Source organism: Rattus norvegicus, chromosome 3 (assembly GCF_021556685.1).
Source record: "Rattus norvegicus strain SHRSP/BbbUtx chromosome 3, alternate assembly SHRSP_T2T, whole genome shotgun sequence".
NCBI classification, from domain to species: Eukaryota; Metazoa; Chordata; class Mammalia; order Rodentia; family Muridae; genus Rattus; species Rattus norvegicus.
The window spans coordinates 132,119,681-132,146,624 of record NC_141536.1 but is presented as its reverse complement, the minus strand read 5'-3'; positions in this window follow the sequence as shown (position 1 = coordinate 132,146,624).

Sequence of the window (26,944 nt, the reverse complement as noted above, 5' to 3'; positions counted from 1 at the left end):
GGAAAACAAGCCCTATCTTTAATGATGGAGTTCTATGGTCATAAAACCAGTCACATCACGCACAAAGGAATGGTTGCTGTGCTGTGTACACAGCATCCTGGCATGGCTGGTTCCACGAGAGGAATCCAGACAGTCTTTCTGGAAGAGGCTTCCAGAATCGTGGGAGGATGAATATGGCAGTGTCCTCTTACCAGAGTCAGAACATAAATTTAAGACATCACGAGATGGGGTTGCAACAGTTGCTGCTGAGAACACAGGATCCTGCTGAGATGTCATGATTAAGAGGTTACACACATCCTTACACTATCTGGAAACCTTCACCTAGTCCTTTAAATATATCAACTCTTACTGCCCTCTCAGCCTTCCTCATACTCATCTGTTATTTCTCCCATATCAGAAAATGCCCTCCCAAGTCTCTTATCATACAGAACACTGTGATTTCATGCTTACATTTCATCTCGCTAACTGTGGTTTGGGCACATTAGGAAATCATTGTTGTTTGTTCACTCTTCATTCTTAGTTCCGAGTCCAGAATTGACCATACAGTAGGTATTCAGTAAATACTCACTGAATCTATGAGAGATGAGCCCTTTCCCCACAAGATCCCAACTTTGTCCTAATACATTCTAATCTTTGAGCCAAATTTAATTCGATTCCCCATCCTTAGTTTTGTGGGTTTTGCCCCCCCTCTGCATTAGCATAGCACAGGCCTGGTGAGCCGTGGCTTGTGCTATGTCCTAGATATGAAATATCTTCCTTGGGCTCCTGTGTTTGAACGCTTGATCCCAAGTTAGTGGCACTTTGAGGGGAGGTTATAGAACCTACCAGGAGGAAGTGAAATCACCTTAGGGGTGATAGGCTAGCCTGTCTGAGCTCTTTGTGTTCTGGCCTGCAGATATGTGATCAAAAAGCTTCACACTCCCCTACCACAGACAAGAGCTGGTCCCACAACTCTGCCCACCAAAAACAATTGACACAGCTTCCACTTACCACCTGCTATATCCAGCTCTGCTCTACCAAGCCTTCTCTACTGGACTCCGCCATCAACAATCACCAACATTACTTTCAGGCCATTTCTCTGCGTAGGGCTACACTGTAGTAAGGGAGACAGTGGGGAAGAAGAAGGGAGAACCAGATGACAGTCTGCAGAGAACTTCTACGGGTGCTAGAATCCCAGCTCCATCCCAAAGAAAAACACATGCACCCAAAGACAGAGAAAAGATTTCATCAGACTTGCTAAGGTCATATGATGCCATGCCACTGAAGAGTTTGCAGGGATGGCAGGATAAATGTGTCCAGAGGGTTTTTACATTTAGAATAGAGTAGAGACAGACTAGACAGGAAAGATGTGATTGCAGACGCAATGCTCTGTCTGTGTGGGGTGGTTTCAGTGACATTGTCTCTTGGGTTGTGTCTTCTACTTAGCAAGCACAGAGACCATAGATTGTGTCTAAATATAGCCATGAGGAAATTACTCAGAATTATTCAACAGTAGTGTAAAAGGCTGCTTCACTGGTGATCACTGTTCTATCGTGCTGATCCCACAATCCAGTGAAGAGCCTTTCTCATGCCCAAAAGTCCTGTAGTAACTACCACTGTCCAACCAGTACATAGGCAACACTGTCACCTCTTGGAATTTTTCATTTCACATATATTTTCTTAAAGTAGATCTTTGGTGGGAGCAGGGAACAGGGAATAGGGAAGCAAATCCAAAATGTAAGACAAATCCATTACAGGAAATTTACATTCCCATGGTCAACCACTGCTTTTTAAAGCCTAGAAAAGGCTACATACACCATTTTTAGTGCCCCCTCCTGTGCACTGAAATTTTTGCTGGTATAAAACTTGTTCATGACCTTGAAAATACATTAGAAAGAACTGGGTTTGAGCAGTAGCTCTGCCACTCAATAACTATGTGATTGGACAAGTATATTAACCTCTTTCTGCCTCAATTTCTCATCTTTAAAATTGAGGTAATAGAAGCTTTTCAAAAAGTAGTAAGAGGATTAAAAAAGATAAGGCATTCAGCAATGATTATGTAGGCATTTACAACATTCCAGTCACAATTTCTCTGTGCTTAGCAGGTCATTTAATGAAGAAAGTAATACTTCTTGCTCTCTTGGAATCTATTCGGGTGTGGAGAGATAAGAATCTAAAGAAAAAATCAAACATGTAAATGAGCTAATATGGAGAAGGTGGAAATAATGCTGAAGATTCTCTATACAGCAGGTAAAGCAGAGAAAAGAACGGCATGATGCCCCTTTGCCACTCCTTTCAGTGAGAGGCAAGACCTGAGTCCTATCCCCCTTGTAACAGGGCTCTCCATATATCACCAGAGAGATGTCCTAGGAGCCTAAGGCAGGGCCAGGAGACCTTGACTTCTTTCTAAAGCACTCAGAACATTCCTTCAGGAAACACAGAAGTCCCATGTGCTAAGTCTGTGTTCTCCATTCTACCATATTGGGAGATCTCTGCTGTACCAACTGAAAGCCCCATCCTCCACTCATCCCTGCCAAGCTTCAGCACATGGTATAAAACCAGGAGCTCTATCTAGATCTGTCTACCCAGCAGCTGAATACAACCAAGTGATCTGAATTGTTGAGTGTGCTTCCAAAGACTAGCCACACTGAGTTCAGTCATGGTTGACACACAAAATCATGAGATATAAAATGGCTGTTTTCAGCTGCTACATTTCAGAATGGTTTGTTACTTAGCAGTAGATGGTGATAAGAGAGCCTGGTTATAATGTGTAGGACACCCAGGCCATCTGCCACAGGATGTCATCACATTCTATTCTCTGTTAATATCTTTTCTCTAAATTTGCCTCCTTTCACCAGGAAGCAATTCAAAGCCATACTTTGTGGAGCAGATTCTGCCCCTCTTCTTGAGGATGATATTCCAAGGAAGATGTTGAGGGACTCAGATGTCAAGACTTGTGAGCAACAGAACAAAGGAAAGGTCCATGCTCCGATCAGTAAACATTGGCTGATGGACTTGTGCTTTGCCACCAAGTTGGACCTTCTCAGTTGCCACTGTTCACAACATGTTTGCAAAAGAACTTATTCCACCTCTGTCTCTCTGCCTTTCCACCTCTGCCTCACTGCCTCCTTCCTCCCACCCCTCTCTTCATTCTCCATTTTGCACACTTCTGACCATATGAAAGAAACAAGCCTCCCAAGGGAAAAAAGACCAGCCAAAATTTGCAGACTAGCAAATTCTAGAGATTGTTTTGAGATATGCAAAAAATGTTATCCTGTTAAAATATTAAAATTTATTAAATTTTCCACATAAAGCAAAATCTTACTAAATTACCCATAAAATTGAAATAGAAAGTAAGTGAACTCAGGTAGGCTTCCCAAGGAAAGGTTAAGGGTCAAAGGATGCAAAGGATATTTGTAAAAGTGAATAGGATAAATATGGGGGGAAAAGGACACCTGGGTTTTTACAGCTTCTGGCTTTTATAAATAAGGCTGCTATGAACATAGTGGAGCATGTGCCCTTGTTATATGTTGGAGATTCTTTTGGGTATATGCCCAGGAGTAGTATAGCTGGGTCCTCAGGAAGTACTATGTCCAATTTTCTGAGGAACCTCCAGACTGATTTCCAGAGTGGTTGTACCAACTTGCAATCCCACCAACAATGGAGGGGTGTTCCTTTTTCTCCAAATCCTCGCCAGCATCTGCTGTCAGTTGAGTTTTTTATCTTAGTCATTCTAACTGGTGTGAGGTAGAATCTTAGGGATGTTTTGATTTGCATTTCCTTGATGACTAAGGATGTTGAACATTTCTTTAGGTGCTTCTCAGCCATTCAATATTCCTCAGTTGAGAAATCTTTGTTTAGCTATGTAGCCCATTTTTTAAAAGGGTTATTTGATTCTCTGGAGTCTAACTTCTTGAGTTCTTTGTATATATTGGATATTAGCCCTCTATCAGATGTAGGATTGGTAAAGATTTTTCCCAGTCTGTTGGTTGCCATTCTGTCCTATTGACAGTGTCCTTTGTCTTACAGAAGCTTTGCAATTTTATGAGGTCCCATTTGTCGATTCTTGATCTTAGAGCATAAGCCATCAGTGTTCTGTTCAGGAAATACTCCCCTGTGCCCATGTGTTCAAGGTTCTTCCCCACTTTCTCTTCTATTAGTTTCAGTGCATCTGGTTTTATTTGGAGGTCCTTGATCCACTTGGACTTGAACTTTGTTCAAGGTGATAAGAATGGATCAGTTAGCATTCTTCTACAGGCTGACCACCAGTTGAACCAGCACAATTTGTTGAAAATATTGTCTTTTTTTCCTCTGGGTGGTTTTAGCTCCTTTATCAAAGATCAAGGGACCATAGTTGTGTGGGTTCATTTCTGGGTCTTCAATTCTAATCCATTGATCTACCTGCCTGTCTATGCACCAATACTATACAGTTTTATCACTATTGTAATACAGCTGGACATTACTGGTAGTGATTCCCCCAGAAGTTCTTTTACTATTGAGAATAGTTTATGATATCCTTGGGGGTTTTTTTTATTATTCCAAATGAAATTCCAATTTGCTCTTTCTAACTCTGTGAACCCAGATGTCCTTCAACAGAGGAATGGATACAGAAAATGTGGTACACTTACACAGTGGAGTACTACTCAGCTATTAAAAACAATGACTTCATGAAATTCTTTTTTTTTCAGAGCTGGGGACCGAACCCAGGGTCTTGCGCTTGCTAGGCAAGCTCTCTACCACTGACTTAAATCTCCAACCCCGACTTCATGAAATTCTTAAGAAAATGGACAAGACTAGAAAATGTCAACCTGAGTGAGGTAACCCAATCACAAAAGAACACTCATGGTATGTACTCATTGATAAGCAGATGTTAGCCTAAAAGCTCGGATTACCCAAGATACCATTCACAAACAACTGGAAGCTCAAGAAGAAGAAAAACCAAAGGGTGGATGCTTCAGACCTTCTTAGAAGGGGAAACAAAAATACTTACAGGAGGAAATATGGAGACAAAATGTGGAGCAGAGACTGGAGAAAAGGCTGTCCAGAGACTGCCACACCTGAGGTATCCATTCCATATACAGATACCAAACCAGACAATATTGCAGATGCCAAGAAGTGCATGCTGTCTCCTGAGAGGCTTTTCCAGAGCCACAAATACAGAGGCAGATGCTCACAGCCAATCATTGAACTGAGAATGGGGTCTCAGAGAGTCTTAGAGAAAGGATTGGATGAGCTAAAGGGGTTTGCAACCCCATAAGAAGAACAACAATATCAACCAACCAGACCCTCCCCAGACCTCCCAGGGACTAGACCACCATCCCAAGAGTACACAGGAATGAACCTATGGCTCCATCTGCATATGTAGCAGAGGATGGCCTTGTTAGGCATCAATGGGAAGAGAGGTCCTTGGTCCTGTCAAGGCTTGATGCCCCAGCGTAGGGGAATGTCAGGGTTGGGAGGTGGGAGTGAGTGTGTGAGGGAGCATCCTCACAGAAGCAGGGGAGGGGTGATAGGATAATTAGTTTCTGGAGGGGAAACCAGGAAAGGGGATAACATTTAAAATGTAAATAAAAATACCCAATAAAAAGTCCAACATAAATGGGAAAAATGGGAAAAATGAAAAGGATTAATTTAAAACATCAAGTGCAGTGGGTGTGATGATGCAGTAGGTATGATGATGCATGTCTGTAATTCCAATGCTGAGAAGGCTGAGGCAGGAGCATTGCAAGTTTAAGGCTGGTATGACTCCACAGAAAACCCTGTTTCTAAAACATACATCACACACACACACATACACGCACGCACGCACGCACGCACACACGCACACGCACACTTTGTAGAAATTTTTAATCATGACCCAGCTTTCTACCCTACCATGATTATTTAGTTCCCAAATAAAAGATACACACAACCTTCATATTTACAATACATCTTAATCAGCATTAGAGCTGGGCATATATATTAGAATCTACTTTACTATCGATAACCCCGAATTATTACTTAATATGTTTCAACTGGTCTGCTCTTACCTCCAATTGGCCAGACCTCATGGGCTACATTTTCTTTTTTTCCTTTTTTCTTTTTTTTTCTTTTTTCCGGAGCTGGGGACCGAACCCAGGGCCTTGTGCTTGCTAGGCAAGCGCTCTACCACTGAGCTAAATCCCCAACCCCCATGGGCTACATTTTCATAGCTCACCTAATCCATAGTGGCTTCTCCTTCCTCCTTCCTCCTCCTCTTCCTCCCCCTCCTCCTCCTCCTTCTCCTTTTTCTTCTCCTCATCCTTCTCCTTCTTCTTTGACTCCAAACCCAGGAAAGCAAAACCCCACCTAAGTCTTTTCTGCCTAGCTATTGGTTGTTGGCTTCCTTATTTACCTATCAAAATAACTTAGAGACAGGGTCATTTGAGTCTATGTGAAGACTCCAGGTCTTGGGGACACACACTTAGCACTACAATAGACAGCAAGACCAAACCTCAACACATGCACAGATGCACACACGCATGCACTTGCACACTTCTAGGTGAACAAGATTGTTATTTGTTTAGTATACATAAAGCCTTTGGTTTTATCCCCGGCAGTGGAGGCAGAAATGGATGAAGGGAGGTATTTTAAGCCAGGTATAGTAGCTCTCACCTATACTCCTAGCTAAAGCAAGAGAATTGCTCAAATCCAGGAGTTTAAGGACAGTCTGGGTAACCTAGCAACACAGAAAATTGTTCTCCCTCTTTCTTTCTGTTTCCAGTTAGATATCTGGATGGATGGATAGATAGATAGATAGATAGATAGATAGATAGATAGATAGATAGATAGATAGATAGATAGATAGATAGATAGGGACAGACAGACAGACAGACAGACATGCTACTAATTGAGAATTGCATAAATGTTTTACAATGTAGTTTTGATAAAATGTCTTTTTCCCCTGTACCAGATCAAATAAATGGCATGACTTCAGGTCCTTGTGGCTGATGAGGCTGTAAATAGGTCCAACAACACTTTCCAGGATCATACCACCATCTAATGTAGATCTAATATCAATTGTAGGCAAAGTAACCCAGATGATCTCCATTCTGTAAAGCGTGTGCATATTCAAAAATTAGGGTGATCACTGGAAAAACTGAAATAAATCTGTATGTATTCCTCATCTATAATGGGTCCAGAAAGATGCTTAGGAATTATGGAGAAAGGAAGTCCTGTCCTTGACAGAGCTTGGCTGAACAGCAGTAAACACATTAGAAAAGCCAGTAAATGATACATGCCTTTAGGGCTTGCAGAAAGGAAGTACCACAGCCAGCAACCAGATCCCTGGCTTAGTGGGAAAGGAAAGAGACAAAGGAGCATGAAGTTACTTGGAAACCTAAATAGATCTTGTTTCTGTTTTCTTTGCTGGACTCTAATCTGAAGTTAGAGGAGGAAGAGAGAAAGAGGAAGGGATTCAGATGAACATTCTACTTTTGAGTGCCTACTATGTGCTGGACCTGTGGCTTTCATTTTGTTTACCTTCCATGGTTACTATACACAGAGGAGGTTATATATTAACCCATGATTTCCTGAGTGTAGATCCTCATAAATAAAATCTAAGATCTTACAGTCAAAGGCCCATGCCCTTCACTCTCTGACAATCTTCAATGCTTTGTAGACTGACCCATGCCATAACACCAAAGCTATTTGGTGTTTTAGAGTGTGGTCCAGGTAAGTCAGAGCTTTTCTAATGGGAAAGTGGTTCCTTCTGGAGCTGTCCCATATGGTGAGGGAATATTCCATTTTTCTCTAAATCATATCTTAGAGGTGGGGCTGTAACTGTACCCACAAGAAGTCCACTCCGACCTCTGTGTGGTTGGTGCCATTGGTAACCATCTAGAGCTACACGGTTACAACAGGTAGAATAGAAACAGGGTTTTGAAGGAGTTCCTTTACAGTTTCTGAGCCAGAGAATCATTTCATCAAGTAGAAACAGCCAGAAGTCACTTCACATGGTACTGTGGGTGCAAGGAAGCACTACATATTCACAGTCCTGGATGTTTACAACAGCAGAATGAGAACATCAGCTTCCAGCACCCCTAGGTGCTGCCTCCTTGCACACCACATGTACCACCTCCAAAATGATGGACAGCTGCCATTACAGGAGGCACTCATTACAGTGGACTCTGTGCCAAGCAAGTCTCTCTGAAAAACTGGAACCACCACAAGCATTTTATTTCTAAGAGAGAGAATTCACTATAGGAGATGGTTATAGCTGAGAAGCCACATAGAGGTTAATGACTGCCATAGTTACTGTCACTAGCTCTGATACACTCTATGGTGTGGTTGGTTGGTTTTTGTTTTTGTTTATTGAGGGTTCTTTTTGTCAATTTGATTTTAAAAAAAGAAGAACTGATGGAGTTATCTAGGAAGATGAATCTTAACTGAGAAAATGCCTTTATCAGATTGCAAATCTGTAGAGCATTTTCTTGACTAAATGACTGATGTGGGAAGGTCCAGCCCACTGTGGGTGGTACCATTCCCTAGACAGGTGGGTCTGAGTTGTACAAGAAAGTAGGCTGAACTCCTACATGGCCTCTGCTTCAGTTCCTACCTCCAGGTTCCTTTCTTAGGTTCCCATCCTGATTTCACCCTGTAGTGGGGTGTGACCTAAGAGTTGTAAGCTTTAAGTTTTAAGCTTCTTATCTAGTTGCTTTTGGTCATGGTCTTTATCACACCAAACCCAACCTGGTGAGGGAAAGTGTTTTCTTGACTTATGTGTCCTGATCCCATCATTGAGAAAGCCAAGGGAAGAAAGCCAAAGCCTGGCGTTGGGACCAAAGCAGCAGATGTTTGACAATTTCATACAAACATAGAAAGGAGCTGTGATTTGTTTTTGTTTTTGTTTTTGTTTTTAAGATAAGAGTTGGGGAAAAATAGAAGGGTAAGTTGGGTAAAAATAAGACAGAAGGTCTTTTATTTTTCTTTTATTTTTTGAGATTATAATCTAATTGTATCATTTTCCCTTTTAATTTTCTTCTTCCAACCCCTTATACCTTTTCTTCCTCTCTGTCAAATTAATGGACTCTTTTTCCGTAATTGTTGTGACATGCATATTTGTTACGTACATACATATTCCTAAATATAATCCACTTGATCTATATAAAGTTACACATAGGATTGATTTTATATTTTTAGGGCTGGCCATTCAGTTTTTGGATAACTGATTGGTGTGCTTTTCTTTGGGGAAGTCTATGTCTCTTGCTATCAGCATTCTGTAGTGCCTGCAGTTCTTCGAATATAGGTTTGAGCCTACATGAGCTTTCCCCATCCACTTTGTTGTATCTTTCAATGCTGTCCTTGTTCAGTTCATGTTCAGGCGGTCATGCTGGGAAGAGGATTTAGATTAGTCCTGGTTCAAGGGTCTCTAGGCCCTGTATCTAGAGTGCATGGTGTCTTCTGCAGTGGAGACTTAACTTCCGTCTTTGGGGAGCATCCAAAGGCTATAGCAATAGCCTGTGTGTTTTGGAAGTCTCTTGGATGACCCTGACCAACAACTCAAAACTATGGCTTCTTATGCCTGGTGTTATGAGTTTTATCAGATGATCTTTGACTCTTGGGGGGAACATTGCCAGCCTAAATGAGAAAAATCTTCATTTAAACTGTGCGTGCTTGTGTGTGTGTGTGTGTGTGTGTGTGTGTGTGTGTGTGTGTGTGTGTAGTTAATAGTATGACTCCTTATGACTTCTTCAGACACCTTTACTAACATTTTACCCTCTTCTCTCTTATATTAACCTGCCTCCACTCTCCCTAACTATAGACCTCCTTTTCTTAATTCCCTGATCACTTGTACCCTGATCTTTCTCCTCTCTATTGCTCCTCAACCCTGCTATCCTATCAGTGTTCCCAGTTTACATTTCTGGTTTCTGTAGTTACTATCAGATTTGTACTCACACCTGAAGATTTGGAGCTAGGAGACTCCAGTGAGAGATAACATGTGATGGTTCTTTTTCTGGGTCTCAGTTATCTCATTAAATACTTTTTTCCAGTTTCATCCATTTACCTGCAGAGTCCATGATTTCCTTTTCTTTACATCTGAATAGTATTCCACAGCGTGGTGTGTGTGTGTGTGTGTGTGTGTGTGTGTGTGTGTGTGTGTGTGTGACATTTTCATTATCCACTCATCAGCTGAAGGACATTTAGGTTGTTTCCAATTCTTAGGAATTTTAAATAGAGCAGCAATTAACATGGCTGAGCAAGTGTCTGTGAAGTAGAATGTGGAATCCTTAGGGCATGTGCCCTGGAATAGAGTAGTACAGCTGTGTCATATGGTAGAATTATTTTTATCCTTTTGAGACTTCTCCACCCTGACTTCGGAGGTGGCTGTACAAGTTTGCATCCCACCAACAGCAAAAGGATTTCCCTCCCACCCCACACACTCCCTCCAGTATTTATGTTGTTGGTTGTTTTGTTGATCTTTGCAACACTAGTTGAGTAAGAAGAAATCTCAAAGTTGTTTTGAATTTTCAGTGTGTCCTTTTATATTGTCCCGGGCATGACACTACCCACAATGAGCTGAGCCCTTCCATGTAACCATTAATCATGAAAATGCACGCACAGGCATCCTACATGCCCATCTGATGAAGGCAATTTCTGAGCGGAGGTTCCCTCTTCCCAGATGAGCCTCATTTGTGTCAAGCTGAAGAAAATTAACCAGAGCAGTGACAATGTGACAATGTCACAGGCCACCCTACCTGCAGCAATGGAAGTGCAAAACAAAAAATGAAGTCACTGCCAGCTACAAAGGTTAATACCATAGCTAGAGTAAAGAATAGGTCTGGAGCCATGAGAGGAGCTGTCCAGCATCTGTAGGGACTAGGGAGGAGCGCTACTGGAGCAGGAATTGAAATTCAGGTACGTTCCATGTCTCCGTTGCAGAGTAGGGCGGAATTATGTGGATCCAAATAATATTATCACTTAGAAAGTGATTTTCCTCAGTTCTCAAGCCTAGATGTCCCCTATATCAGCTGGATCCCTACTCAGTTTTAAGACTGATACAATCTGTCAGGGCACCTAGACAAGGGTATGCTGAAGTGACTTTATCATACAGACAGGTTTCCAAACTGATATACAAGATTGTAAGCCACAAAAGGGCAGTGTTGCGTAGACCACTTCTGGCTCAATAAAGATGTGTTGGTTCTTTGTGTGGTTGTAGTGAAACAAATGTCCATGTAAATGAATGAATGAGCAGACATAACACAGGGTCCTTGGTGAACCATCAGACACTGTAGATGACACTGTGAACAAGGAGGAACACGCAAAGGACCATCAGTCACAAACAAAGTCAGACTACAGAGATGGATATGGGAGGCAAGGCTAATCCCAAGCAAAATATCTTTTAATGTGAAATGAATCAAAGGCCAGAAAGGGAAGCTCCCTCCCACCCAAGAGGATACACGTGACACTCCAGATAGGGAGATGCTAGCTGCAGACCTGCCTTTCTTCTGTGTAGAACTCCTGGGGCTCACAAGACTATAGCTCTGCTCTGCTAGTAGCTGCCTGTGGAACCTTGAGTTGTCATGGGAACTTTTTCATTCCTTGCCTGTTGTTCCAGGTTCATCTTCCCAATCCCCCTCTCCCTTGTCATTCTTCCACATCCATCCTTCCTCCCACTGCATATTCTTCCCTCTTTTCCAACTTCAGAGTTCATCCTGCCCTGGAACTGCACCTCGACTTGGAGCAAAGCCTTCCTCAGGCTCTGTTTCTACTTTTTTTTTCAAGATGAAATGTGGCTAAGGGCAGGGATGTCCTTGAACATCTCATCAGGGAGGAGGGATGATACATGGCTTTATAGAAAAAAGAAGCGCAGCTGCCTTGATTACTCCCCTGAGAAACTTTAGAACTTGGGGCATTTCAAGTTCATATGAAAGAGCTGCAGGCAAGGTCTTTGCAACTATTTCAGCCCAACTGGGCTTCTGCCAGCTCTTCTGTCCCCATCATGAGGAGCTTACATTAGAGACTTCTGGTCTTTTCTCCATTTTACAAGCATGTGGGCTGCTATATCAACAACCCCAGAGGGATTCAGGCTCACTTTGTCAGTTGTCCTTTAGTCTTCCGTATGCCAGAATTAGCTACAGTGGATCCTGGTGTAAGTGTACAATCATGGAGACCTGGGTGAACTCAAGTAAGAGTAACAGCCAAACAAAGTAATCCAAGGATAACATAAAAATACCCAGATGCCAGGACTTACCCTGGACATGTTGAATTAGACTTGATTTTCTAGAGGTAGAATCTAAGAAGCTAACCCAAAAATCATCCCTCTGATCACTGAGAATCAGAAGATTGAAGGAACTTGACATCTAAAAATGACAAGACATTGAACTGTAATTCACAAAGAGGCTTTTTAAACTTAACCCATATTGTCTATATAATGAGAGAGGAGAGAGGAGAGAGAGAGAGAGTTTAATAAGCAGAACAAAAGTATATCCTAGAGAATTCCATTTCCCTACTGACTCAGGCAGGCCTTGTCTAGCTCTGAGTTAGACAGCTGGGTCCACTTGCTGACTGTTGTCTCCCTTCTGTGTTTCCACTCAAGGTTACTCTACACTGCTTTCAGATTAGAGAAAGCACTGATGGCTCTTCACTGGCCTCACACAACAGGGATATCTAGCTCCATGCACAGCCCTCACTGTTGCTGAACTCCCTCCAACTCCATCAGAAGGCCTCAGTGTCCCAGCTGCATGCCAAGGATACTGTAGCCCACTTCTTCTGGCCAAGATAGGAACAAATGCATTTGGATGAAGTATGTGTTGCTTAACACCTCTTTTGGGAAAAGGCAGTAGATCCTAACCGAGTAGCCTTAAACCTTCTTAATGACAAAACCATTTCTAAATTTACTTAACTGACAGTCCCATCCTGTACTAGATACAATAAACTTCTATGGTTGAAACTAGATATTTTCTGCCTCTCTCTCTCTCTCTCTCTCTCTCTCTCTCTCTCTCTCTCTCTCTCTCCCACTCCAACCCAACACTTGAGCCCTTGCTTAGTATGTAAACCTCCATCAAATCCAATTCAATCTGTTATTTTCACTTTGGGCAACCTACTCTGCTACCCTGTGATTTCTACAATGTTCAAAGACTTATCTGAAAAGTTAATAATGGCGCCATAGAATGTGGTACTGTGGGCTATGTCCTCAGAAGAGAACAGAAAAAAACTTCTCACATCTCTTGGTCTGGACTGCCTCAAAAGAAAGACACTTGCCACAGGGATTTGAATGTGGGATATTTCTTCAAGAGGGTAACCCAAAAAAGCAGGGTCAGGGGCTGAGATGGTAAGGAGACAAAGAAAGAGTGTATTAAAGAAGTCAGTATGGGGCAAGCACACAAGAAGAACCTGGACTGTACCTTGTCTTGGCTATTTCTGGGCTCAGGTTCAGAGCCTCCTGGAGTCATATAGTTTTTCCAGCTAGACTGCTGAGACTCGTTTCCATTTCATTCAGAGGAAGTGACATTCTCTTTCCCCATTAACACTGTCCTCAAGAAAATGTGACATTTCAGAGCTTGAAAATAATTACCATTGGAAATGGTCCTGAAGGTATAGGTCAAGCCAATGGAATGCAAAGCCGTGTGTGCAGCATGATGCTGACAGGCTTAGAAAGTAAATAGAGGCTGGAGACTGGGATAAAGAGAGACTGGGAGAGGTGTGATAGAAGAATGAATAACAGATGACATTTGATCAGTCATCCACACTTAATTTAGTCCAATGGTTTAGAAATGTGGCCTCTGGTCCAGCCACATCAGCATTGCCTAGTTACTTAACTTGAAATGCCAATCTAACACTAGGCTTACCAAATCAGACTATCTAAAAGTGAATCCTGACAACTCAGGAAGTCCTTATTATGCTGAAATGTGAGGTTTCCTGACCTATGCTGATTAATCAGGTATGGATTACCTGATTACTGTACTTAGAGCTAGAAAAAGACACAGATGTTCTCTGTCCTCCAGAATGTTAGGATGTGGCAGGGAGAGTGAAGTGAGTGTCCACAGCAACAAACACCTGAGGATAACAAATTATGTGGAAAATCTAATATAATATTAAAGAAAGAAGTCTCAGGAAAGTAAAAACTAAAAACATCAACAGCAACAGAAGATGGGAGCTCAAAGCATGAGAGAAGCAGAAAAAAAATGGAGAGCAAAGGTGAATAAAAGCAAGATGGGAAAAGAAAGAATCTCTAGGTATAATCCCTTCTAGCTCAGGTCTCTGATTATCTGGCCAGCTCTGGGATAAGCCTCAGGGGAAGGGGCAGAGCCTAACTTGTATGGCTGAGATAGTGGGCAGGTGCCAGGGTGGAAACATGAAACTTCCCTGTAGTCTTGGAAGTCTTTCCAGACAGATGAAACATTGGAAAAGTAGCCTTGTCAATTCAGTGTCTGCCAGAAGCAAGAAACCATTGGTTTCTGGACCCTTCTGTACATTCAGAGAGAACGTTACTGGCTGGGGATACTGTAAAACCTCAAGTCAAAAACTATGCAGGTTTTCCTAAGCAAGTGTCAATTAAACTTGTTATGGTCCTAAAAAAAATTGTTATGGTCCTTCTCATAATACACCCCGAGGCTCATCTATTTAAGCTTGAATATAATATCTGGGATTACAAAGAATAAATCTTCTAACAAGTTTCTCTTTTCCCTTTCTGCTTTGCAGTGCATTAGTTACCATGGAAACAATACAGCCTCAGTGGGCTAGGCAAGACCTAATTCACTGCTATAGAAAGTTATTTTATATAGTAGCTATATGTTACATATAATATATTACATACACATTTATGTCAATGTAAACATATACCTATACAAATACATGTACGTGTATAATTGTAAAATTTTGGATTTTAAAGAAAACTTTCCAAAGGAAAAGCATATTTACCTTAAAAGGCACTGTCTTAGTTTGGGTTTTACTGCTGTGAACAGACACCATGACCAAGACAAATCTTATAAAGGTCAACATTTAATTGGAGCTGGCTTACAGGTTCAGAGGTTCAGTCCATTATGGTAGAGGTGGGAGCATGGCAACATCTAAGAAGGCATGATGCAGGCAGAGTTGAGAGTTCTACAGCTTTAACTGCAGGCTGCTAATGGAAGACTGACTTCTGGGCAGCCAACTTGAGGTAATTAAAGTCCATGCCTTCGGTGACATACCTACTCAAACAAGGCTACACCTTCTAATAATGCCACCCCTGGGCCAAGTATATACACACCATCACAGGCAGAGACTGTGGGACTAGGGCTACACAGTGCCTCGGCCAGGCCTGACAACTTAATATTTAAAAAGAGAAATTTAGGTGAGGAAACAGCAGGGCAGAATGCAAAGTGTGCACATAGCAGATTAGCCAGCTAGATTCTTTCCACATCATATGAACCTGTTCTTATTGCAGCATCAAAATCCTAAGGAAAACTACTAAAGGAAGGAAGGATTCTTCTGGCTCAGTGTTTAAAAAGAGACCCAGTCAACCTTAGCAGGAAGAACAAAGTCAAGAATACAAGGTGGCTGTGACCACAGTCAGGAAAGAGAAAGCCAATAGGAAATGGGGCTAGGCCATGTAAGCTCAAGGCCTGTCTTCAGTGACCTATTTCCCCAACAAAGTACCACCTTCAAAAGGATCTATCATCATCCAAAATTTCACCAGTGGCTGGAAACCAAGTGCTTGAATACATGAGCCTGGGGGTGGGGGGTAGGGAGCATTTCTCATTCAAACACAACAAGTTGCCTATGTAACTCACAATACTTTATCTCATCAGGACTTTTTCAATGACAGAAAACACAAAGTGGTTCCTCCAGCTCTTTCTGTGTATACAGTTTCCATTCTAAGCTTCATCATCCATAGTGTCATCTGACTATTTCAAAGAAAATACTATCCCATGGCAAGTGTAAATTAATCCACCTAACTATTCATTTTTTCACCTAATTAATATGTTTATATATTCAGTTACAGTTTATATATTCTAATACTGAATTAGGGGATAAGATTTCTTTTGAAGACCTTTAGAATGAAGAGATCTTGCCTGGGATCACAGTTAGACACAGAGAAGACTGACCTTACTTACTGATTAGGTCTCCTGACTTTTAAATACAAACGCAACATTGACCCAATAGAAGAGTTCCCCAGTTTCATCAAAACAAGCACAATCAATTTCTGATATCTACTTCAACCGATCCATTGAAGAAGGGGAGTTTATAATTCTGGATTATACAGCATGTCCTTCTCCTCAAATGCCCCTGTTATGGTTTGTATATGCTTAGCCCAGGGAGTAGCAATATTTGGAGGTGTGTCCTTGTTGGAGTAGGTATGGCCTTGTTGGAATAGGTGAGACACTGTGAGTATGGGCTTTAAAACCCTACTCCTAGCTGCCTGGAGAGAGAAAGAGAAAGGAAGTTATTTTCTAGTAGTAAAATTGCATGTTTTCCAGCCAAGATGTTCCAGGTAGATAAATCTCCTACCAAGGAGGGAAACTAAACCCCAGAAAAAGAAAATAACCCAAAAGAAGATAGTAATACAAACATAATTCCACATATAACATCAAAAATAATAGGAAAAAACAATAATTGGTCCCTAATGTCTTTCAACATCAATGGACTCAATTCCCCAATAAAAAGACATAGACTAACAGACTGGATGCATAAAAAGAACCTAGCATTTTGCTGCCTATAGGAAACACACCTCAGACACCTGTGACAAAGACAGACACTACCTCAGAGTAAAAGGCTGGAAAACAATTTTCCAAGCAGATGGTCCCAAGAAACAAGCTGTAATAGCCATTCTAATATAGAATAAAATCGACTTTCCACCAAAAGTTATCAAAAAAAGATAAGGAAGGACACTTCATATTCATCAAAGGAATAACCAACCAAGATGAACTCTCAATTCTGAATATCTATTCTCTAAATGCAAGGGCACGTACACTCATAAAAGAAACCTTACTAAAGCTCAAAGCATATGTTGAACCTCCCACAATTATAGTGGGAGACTTCAACATCCCACTCTCATCAATAGACAGATCATGGAAACAAAAACTAAATAGAGACACAGAGAAAGTAACAAAAGCTTTGAATCAAATGGATTTAACAGATATCTATAAAATATTTCATCCTAAAACAAAAGAATATGCCTTCTTCTCAGCACCTCATGGTACCTTCTCCAATATTGACGATGTAATCTGTCACAAAACAGGCCTCAACAGATACAAGCAGATTGAAATAATCCCATGCGTCCTATCACATCTCCACAGACTAAGGCTGGTCTTCAATAACAATAAAAACAAGAGAAAGCCCACATACACATGGAAGCTGAACAATGCTCTACTCAATGATAACCTGGTGAAGAAAGAAATAAAGAAAGAATTAAAGACTATTTAGAATTTAATGAAAATGAAGACACACATACCCAAACTTAAGGGACACAATGGAAACAATGCTAAGAGGAAAATTCATAGCTCTGAGTGCCTCCAAAAAGAAACAGGAAAGAGCATACACTAGCAGCTTGACAGCACAACTGAAAGCTCTAGACAAAAAGGAAGCAAATTCACCTAGGAGAAGTAGAAGGCAGGAGATAGTCAAACTTAGGCCTGAAATCAACCAAGTAGAAACAAAAAACTATACAAAGAATCAACAGAACCAGAAGCTGGTTCTTTGAGAAAAACAACATAGATAAACCCTTTGCCAGAGGGCACACAGAGAGAGTATCCAAACTAACAAAATCAGAAATGAAAAGGGAGACATAACAAGAGAAACTGAGGAAATTCAAAAATTTATCAGATCCTACTACAAAAGCCTATATTCAACAAAACTGGAAAATCTGGAGGAAATGGACAATTTTCTAGACAGATACCAGGTACCAAAGTTAAATCAGGATCAGATAAACCATCTAAACAGTCCCATAACCCCTAAAGAAATAGAAGCAGTCATTAAAGTCATTTTTTGGGTCTCCCAACCAAAAAAAAAAAAAAAAAAAAAGACCAGGACCAGATGGGTGTAATGCAGAATTCTATCAGACCTTCATAGACTTCATACCAATACTCTTCAAACTATACCATAAAATAGAAACAGAAGGAGCACTACCAAATTCCTTCTATGAAGCCACAATTACACGTATACCTAAACCACACAAAGACCCAACAAACAAAGAGAACTTCAGACCAAATTCCCTTATGAATATCGATGGAAAAACACTCAATAAAATTCTCGAAAACTAAATCCAAGAACACATAAAAATGATCATTCATCATGATCAAGTAGTTTTCATCCCAGGGATGCAGAGATGTTTGAATATATGGAAATCCATAACAGAATCCACTATATAAACTAACTCAAAGAAAAAAACTACATGATCATCTCATTAGATGTTTAGTAAGCATTTGACAAAATTCAATACTCCTTCATGTTAAAAGGCTTGGAAAGATCAGAAATTCAAGGCCAATTCCCAAAAATAGTAAAAGGAATATAGAGCAAACCAGTAGCCAAAATCAAACTAAATGGGAAAAACTTGAAGCAATCCCACTCAAATCAGGGAGTAGACAAGGCTGGCCACTCTCTCCCTACCTATTCAACATAGTACTCGAAGACCTAGCCAGAGCAATCAGACAACAAAAGGAGGTCAAAGGTATACAAATTGGAAAGGAAGAAGTCAAAATATCACTGTTTGCAGATGATCTGATGGTATACTTAGATGATTCCCAATATTTCACCAGAGAACTGCTAAACCTGATAAAGAACTTGAGCAAAATGGCTGGATTAAAATTAACTCAAACAAATCAGTATCCTTCCTCTACTCAAAGGATAAACAGGCTGAGAAAGAAATTAGGGAAATGACACCCTTCACAATAGTCCCAAATGATATAAAAATACCATGGTGTGACTCTAACCAAGCAAGTGAAAGATCTGTATGACAAGAACTTCAAGTCTCTGAAGAAAGGAATTAAAGAAGATCTTAGAAGATGGAAACATCTCCCATGCTCATGGATTGGCAGGATTAATATTGTAAAAATGGCCATCTAGGCAAAAGCAATCTACAGATTCAGTGTAATCCCCCATCAAAATTCCACCTCAATTCTTCATAGAGTTAGAAAGAGCAATTTGCAAATTGACTTGGAATAACAAAAGACCCAGGATAGCAAAAACTACCCTCAACAATAAAAGAACTTCTGGGGGGAATCATCATCCCTGACCTCAAGCAGTATTATACAGCAATAGCGATAAAAATTGTATGGTATTGGTACAGAGACAGGCAGGTAGAACAATGGAATAGAATTGAAGACCCAGAAATGAACCCACACACCTATGGTCACTTGATCTTTGACAAGGAGTTAAAACCATCCAGTGGGGAAAGAGAGCATTTTCAACAAGTGGTGCTACTTCAACTGGTGGTCAGCATGTAGAAGATTGCAAATTGATCCATTCTTATCACACTGTACAAAGCTTAAGTCCAAGTGAATAAAGAACCTCCACATAAAATCAGAAACACTCAAACTAGTAGAAGAAAAAGTGGGGAAGAACCTGGAACACATGGGCACAGGGGGAAATTCCCTGAACAGAACACCAATAGCTTGTGCTGTAAGATCAAGACTCAACAAATGGGACCTCATAAAATTGCAAAGCTTCTGTAAGGCAAAGGACATTGTCATTAGGACAAAACAACAATCAGCATATCTTGGGAAAAGATCTTTACTAATATTACATTTGAATGAGGGCCAATATCCAATATATACAAAGAACTCAAGGAGGCAGACTCCAGAGAATCAAATAATCTCATTTTTAAAATGGGGTACAGAGAATTCTCAATTGAGGAATATCAAATGTCTGAGAAGACCCTAAAGAAATATTCAACATCCTTAGTCATCAGGGAAATGCAAATCAAAACAACCCTGAGATTCCACCTCACACTAGTCAAAATGGCTAAGATCAAAAACTTAGGTGACAACAGATGTTGGTGAGGAGGTGGAGAAAGAGCAACATTCCTCCATTGTTGGTGGGATTGCAAGCTGGAGGTTCCTCAGATAATTGGACATAGTATTACCTGAGGACCCAGCTATACCACTCCTGGGCATATACCCAAATGATGTTCCAACATATAACAAGAACACATGTTCCACTATCGTTATACCAGCCATATTTATAATAGCCAGAAGCTGGAAAGAACCCAAATGTCCTTCAACAGAGGAATGGATATAAAAAATGTGGTACATTTACACAATGGAGTACTACTCAGCTATTAAAACAATGACTTTATGAAATTCATAGTCAAATGGATGGAACTAGAAAATATCATCCTGAGTAGGGTAACAAAGGTAACAAAAAACATACATGATATGCATTCACTGAAAAGTGGATATTAGCCCTAAAGCTCGGATTACCCAAGATACAATTCACAGACCACATGAAGCTCAAGAATTAGGACGACAAAAGTGAAGATGTTTCAGTCCTTCTTAGAAGAGGGAACAAAAGTATTTATAGGAGGAAATATGGAGACAATGTTTGGAGCAGAGACTGAAGTAAAGGCCATCCAGAGACTGCCCCTCCTGAGGATCCAGCCCATATACATACAGACCTCAAACCCAGACAATATTGCTGATGCCAAGAAGTGCATGCTGAGAAGAGTCTGATATAGCTGTCTCCTGAGAGGCTCTGCCAAAGCATGACAAATACAGAGGTGGACTCTCCATTGAACTGAGAACGGGGTCCCCATTAAAGGAGTTAGAGAAAGGATTGAAGGAGCTGAAAGGGTTTTCATTCCTATAAGAACAACAATCCCAACTAACCAGAGCTCCCAGGGACTAAACCACCATCCCAAGAGTACACATGGGCAGACTCATGGCTCCAGCTCCATATGTAGCAGAGGATGGACTTGTTGAGCACCAATGGAAGGAGAAGCCCTTGGTCCTGCCAAGGTGGGACTCCCAGTGTAGAGGAATATCAAGGCAAGGAGGTGTGAAGGGGTGGGTGGATGGATAGGGGAACACCCTCATAGAAGAAGGGGGAGAAGGGATGGAATAGGGGGGTTATGGAATGGAAACCAGGAAAGGGGATAACATGTGAAATGTAAATTAAACATCCAATAAAACAAGGAACTAAAACACAAATGTCTCATTGGTGTAGTAAGGTATTAGTTACCTTACTCTTCCCCCTTTCTATTGATAAAGATGAAGGTAGAGCAATATTCGAGGTACTTTTTATTAATTAGCCAGTAGTAATCTATATTAACTTATTCAGCCACCCTGCCACATAAGAATGACTTTCTCTACACTTTAGATGAGAAAAAATGGTGCTCAAAGGTATTAAGTTGCATGTGCCTTGTCCCACAGCCAGAAGGTCCACATGAATCAGCTGTCAATTGCTACCTTATGCCCATAACAAAACCTCCAGATCCAGCTATTTCAAAGAGCGGTTAATTGTTGTTCCTGGGGTTATTGGTCAGATGAACTTTAATTCTAATCTTTATCATGTCTGCCCATGAAGCTGTTCTACTGTAGACTGGCTGATTTTGTGTTCATGAAATTTGGTTGGTGTCACAGGTGATTTGAGTCCATTTCAAGTGTAACGCCCCAGCAAGCTAGTCTAGACAAGGACAGCAAAAGAAGGATCTACAGTATTCATGAATTTAAGTTTAAGTTTATGAATCACACATTATCCACATTCACATCCCATTGACCAAATTGAGTCACGTGGATGAGGAGGAGCCAAGGAGTGGACAGAAACCAGGCCCACATGTGGGATGAGTGTAATGCTATCAACTAGCCAGCATGCCACAGGTGTGTCTCTGGCATGTAAGTCACTTTCTGCCTCTATGGATGAAGATATATTAGAGTTCAAAGGAACATTATTGCATCTGATTGTAGACAGCACTGAAAACATAGATGTTCTTAGGAAGATGAAAAATTGGCTAACATGTAAGTAAAAGATGTGACTTTTAAAAAATGATGTCATCTGGAAAACAATGAATTCTTTCCCCTAAAATGCATTCTGAATTTCCTTAGGACCATGCTTGGTCAAACTAAGAAGACAATTTCAAAATTTGAATCCTTATAAAGTTTCTAAGACTCTCATCTAGCCGTTGCAAAACTTCAAATGTTTTTTTCTCCTTAACCTTTCACAGTGAGGATAAAATTCAAATGTTTCCATGAAAGAGAAGGAATGAATTGAACTACAATGCCAGGGTTATTTCTTGGTCACTGGATTGAAACCAAAGACCCCAGGGTCAGTTGATTTTGTGACACTCACAAGCTTAGATGGCACCTCGTTCTTCCAACACTAAACATCTGAATGCTTTGAATGTTTTATAGACCGAATACTTGGATGCTTGGTCACATTCTTTCCCATTTTCCATTTGGACAAAAATGAAGACAGTCTGAGGTTTGTCTCTCAGACTTCCTAACAAGATGACCTTGGATGCCTTAGGCGTGGGGGTAGGCAACCATTCAAACCAGTACAAATGACAATGTCAGTCCTTCCAATCGACTGCCTAACAGGCATCCATAGCAAAGGGAAAGAAAGTGACAGGCAAGCCTGTGGAATATAAAGTTACTTCATACCCAAGAAGATCTGAACATGGAGGTGTACTAACACAACCTAAGATACCTTTGGTCTCCACTTTGGACATTAGATGATGGAGTTCTTTATGGTTAAGTGACTCAAAGTCAAGAAACAGGATTTTGTCATGCTCTTGCAGAGGCTTGTAACATGATATCTGCCACCCAGACGTCATCTGTCAAGTTCCTATTTAGACTCACCAAAACTGTTTGAAGAGTTGGGGGGATGGATTCCTCTCTTGGTGTGTGCATTTGAAATCTGCAGGTGCCTGTGTGTGCCTGCCATTTCTCCTTCAAGGCTCTGTCTGTGTACCTTGTGGTCCTCCAGGTAAGCCACTGGCAATAGGTACAGACTCTCAGAAAATAAAACCCTTTCTCTAAATACTATCCGCTACTCTTCACACCAGACTGCATGCAGCTGCTGTTTAGACTTGAGGTCTGGACCACAAGGAGGAACCTAAGAGCAAAAGCTCGATGCTCGATGGAAAAACCAATCAACTTGAGCTGATTCACTTTTCTTTCCTGCCAGCATAGCTGGGGGAAAATGGAAAGAGAGTCAGAATGAAGGGGTTTTAAGAGACAGAATGAATGCTTGTGTCTGGCTGGGGAACATGCTACATTTCTTTGGATCAGGAGCTGATCCCCCATGTCTCTGGTTTCCATATCCACAGATTCAGCCAATCTATGGATCAAAAAGTCACTCTGATATACTAACACACACACACACACACACACACACACACACACACACACACACACACTGCACTTTAAAAAATCCTGATAGGTACAGATTTTTCTTGTCATTGTCCCCTACATAATAGCAGATATAGCCATTTTCATAACATTTCTCTTTTATTAAGTATCCCAAGTAATCTAGGGATGTTTTAAAGTATTGGAAGGATGCATGGATTATATGTAAATTCTTCATCATTTAATACAAAAGTGAGCATTTTTCTAAGCTGGGTGTCAAGGGGTCCTGAGGCCTATCCTTCATGGATACTGAGGATAACTGTATACAAATTCAGACCAAATAAAGTGTTACATTCACACTTAGACTCAGCCAGCAACCAAGAAAGTAGTTGAAAATACATGATCTAGAAGAGATTTATCATCCTGAGACTGGCTTATACTTTCCAAAGACTCAGATTCCAATGTTCAGCACTCCGCTCATCCCAAGGACCTTTGTTGATATTTCTTTGGAGAACACCCAGCATGTAAACATTTGATCTTCTTTTGATAAGATCTGAAATAGATTAGACAATCACAAGAATAGACAATCAGATATTTTCAGGTAAAAAAACTTCTTAATAATTTCTTTGATCTTAGGGAATTTCTAACTTCTATTTGCAATATTGACAGATAGATGCCTTTTTCTTTATGATATGATATGTGCAGATCCTGCATTTGGCAGCATGCCATGTGTAGAGGGGTATAAATATGTAGAGACCTTGATTCACCTAGCTTTCATCCACCTGAGAACCATTCATTCATTGACATATATTTGATTATTCATTATTCAGGCATACTGACCTCCTGTTATGGGTTAGGATCTATGATATACAAAACCAGTGAAGGCTATAACCTTTTAGAGCACATTCAAGTTGTACAGACATAATAGAACAAGAGAAGATGCTTTTTAAATCAGTATTCTAGATATACACTAACAAGAGGATTGCATGGAGTGAAGATTTCTCTAAGTCCTGCTATAGATATTAAAACTATATATATATATATATATATATATATTTGACCTAGTAGTTCTACCTCAAAAAATGCATCTGGGAGCGAGAGAGATGGTTCAGCCACTAAGAGCATAAGCTGCTCTTTCAGAGGACCTGGGTTTACCTAGGACCTACATCAAATGACTCACAATCATCTATAACTCCAGCTCCAGGGACTCTGACATCTTTTGACTTTCATAAGCACTGTCCACACAGGGTACACATACAGACAAGCAGGCATACACATGTATAAATAAATAAACAAACAAACAAAAATAAATTTCAAGTATATCTGAACAAAACTATTGCATTTAAACAACTATAAATGTGCATAGATGTACTCGTAAGTTATTCCGCCTTATTTATAAGTATAGTTTATATTTTAAAATGGTCTTTTTGTGGTTCCACATGAAATTTTCAATTAATTTTCTCAGAATTTTATGGCATTGTGCTAAAACTCTTGGTTAACCTCAGTAATATAGCCATGCTTATGATATTAATTCTAACAATAAAGGGATCTAAATGGCCAGTGAGAAATCAACCTAGTAAATTATAATCTGCTCACACACTGGAGTGTTATATGATCATTAAAGGTCAAGTTCCACATGTATTGTTAAGTGAAAAGAATTAGGTTCTACAAAAACATAGAGAATAAGATCTGCTTTGGTTTTACAGTGATGCTGACCAATATAGGTGACAGAAATGTCCCAAATAAATTCAGGCCCTCTTCAGGCTATCAAATTCCTCTCAACATCAATCCCAAATTGAATATATATCTTGTTTTGAGGTAACAAGTACTTTTTCATAATCACCTGTTGCTATCCTTTTTCCTCAATATTTGTCTCTACACTACAGGTTCTTGGAAATCCTTGAATTCTTTTCGGTCTCCTGCCTCAGCCAGGTTCTCCACCCTTTAAGTCTCTCTTCCTTCCCTTCAGCGTCACTCACCATGCTTTTGTCTCCTCTGTAGCTCCCCCTTTCTCCTTCAGAGAGAGGTATCTCTCTCTCTTTCTATATACATCGTTTTACCCATTATCAGTTTGTCCAAACCTCTTTCCCACCATCCTCTCTACTTGGAAGGATAAAGATGCTTCACAGAAAGAAGGGAATACAGGCCCTTGGGATTTGATGTGGCGATGTATCTCTCCTGCACACTGTTACATTAGATATATCTGAATGTTAGCATCTTGAGAGATTTGATCTTTTTTGCTCACTCAGTTTTATTCATTGATATCCCAAAGTATGTATGCAATTTGCTAATTTCTTGTTTGTGGTACCAAGTGGGGGAGGGGTTGGCTTGAATCCCTGGCCTCATACATGTTAAATAAATGCCCTATCACTGAGCTATATCTCTAGCCTTCAGGAAAAGAAATGCACTTTTGATGATAAAAATATATAGGACACTAGCATTTTAGAAATTTGGTCATTTTCCCTGGAAGAATTACAAATTCCAGTGTGTGTGTGTGTGTGTGTGTGTGTGTGTGTGTGTGTGTGTGTGTGTGAGAGAGAGAGAGAGAGAGAGAGAGAGAGAGAGAGAGAGATGGGAAGTGCCTTTCTTCCTGAGAATCTTGGGAATGAGGCAATGACTCCAGATATCTCTAGAGTAATGCATTTCCTTAGGAAAATGCCAGAGTCATTTGGCCTCTTTACTGACCCAGATTCCCACAGCAGACTTAGAGATGGAAGGTTTCTGATATAGTGACCATGCCATGAAAGGGGGGCACCCTTTTCATGGCATGCTGTGTGCTAGGCAATCTACTTTGAAATAACTCAGGTTCTTACAAAAAATGTCTATCTGCTCAGTTTTTGTCTTTCACTTTTTGAATCAAACATGTCTGTGCACTCTCTTATGTACAAAGGCACAGATGTACACGTGCGCGTGCATACACACACACACACACAGAGAGAGAGAGAGAGAGAGAGAGAGAGAGAGAGAGAGAGAGAGAGAGCTCTGTCAATGTGACTTACTAAACATGGTTATACTGTAATTGTATTTTTAGCTAACCTTCCTGAGCATCCATGACTGAACATAATGAAAACTATGTGCCACCAGCCCTCCCAGTTTGGGCCTTAGTCCTTGATCTGCAGAGGTGCACATCCCCTGCTAATCTCATTCCATCATTTTGGGAATGTCACAAACAGTATTTTATAACCCAAAAGGAACAACTCCATCCCTTTGCTGCATCCCTCTGTAACATTCCCCACTACCACTGTTAGGTATGGCCTTCTACACATGGATCATGTATGTCTCATCTCCCAAAGATGCCTAAAAGCCAATTTACAAGGTCTCAGAGCAGACAAGATCCCATGCTTTTGTAAGTGGTGTGTGTTTCAATGGCTGGGAGCCTTAAATGTGATGGTTTATGCTCAGCCCCTTACACAAGATGGTTAGGAAAACAAAATCTTTTGCCTTTGTTTATAGATTTCCAGACAGGTATTCCAAATGGTCCCAGAGGCTAGATGGGGAGCCAGCTCAAAGTTATACCTCTCTCCCCCTTCTGACTACTCCAATCTTCTTGTAGAAGTCAATTTATCATTTCTGTAAGAAGATAACTGAGGCAATTTGACTTAAAATGAGGGAAAGTTTTTGTCTCAAAGTCTGAAGGTTTGAACCCAGGCTTACTTGGTTTACTGTTGCTTTGGATCCTCTGTGGAGGCAATTCAGCATAGGAACATGTGACAAAGAAGCTTTTCAGGAAACAAAAATAGAGA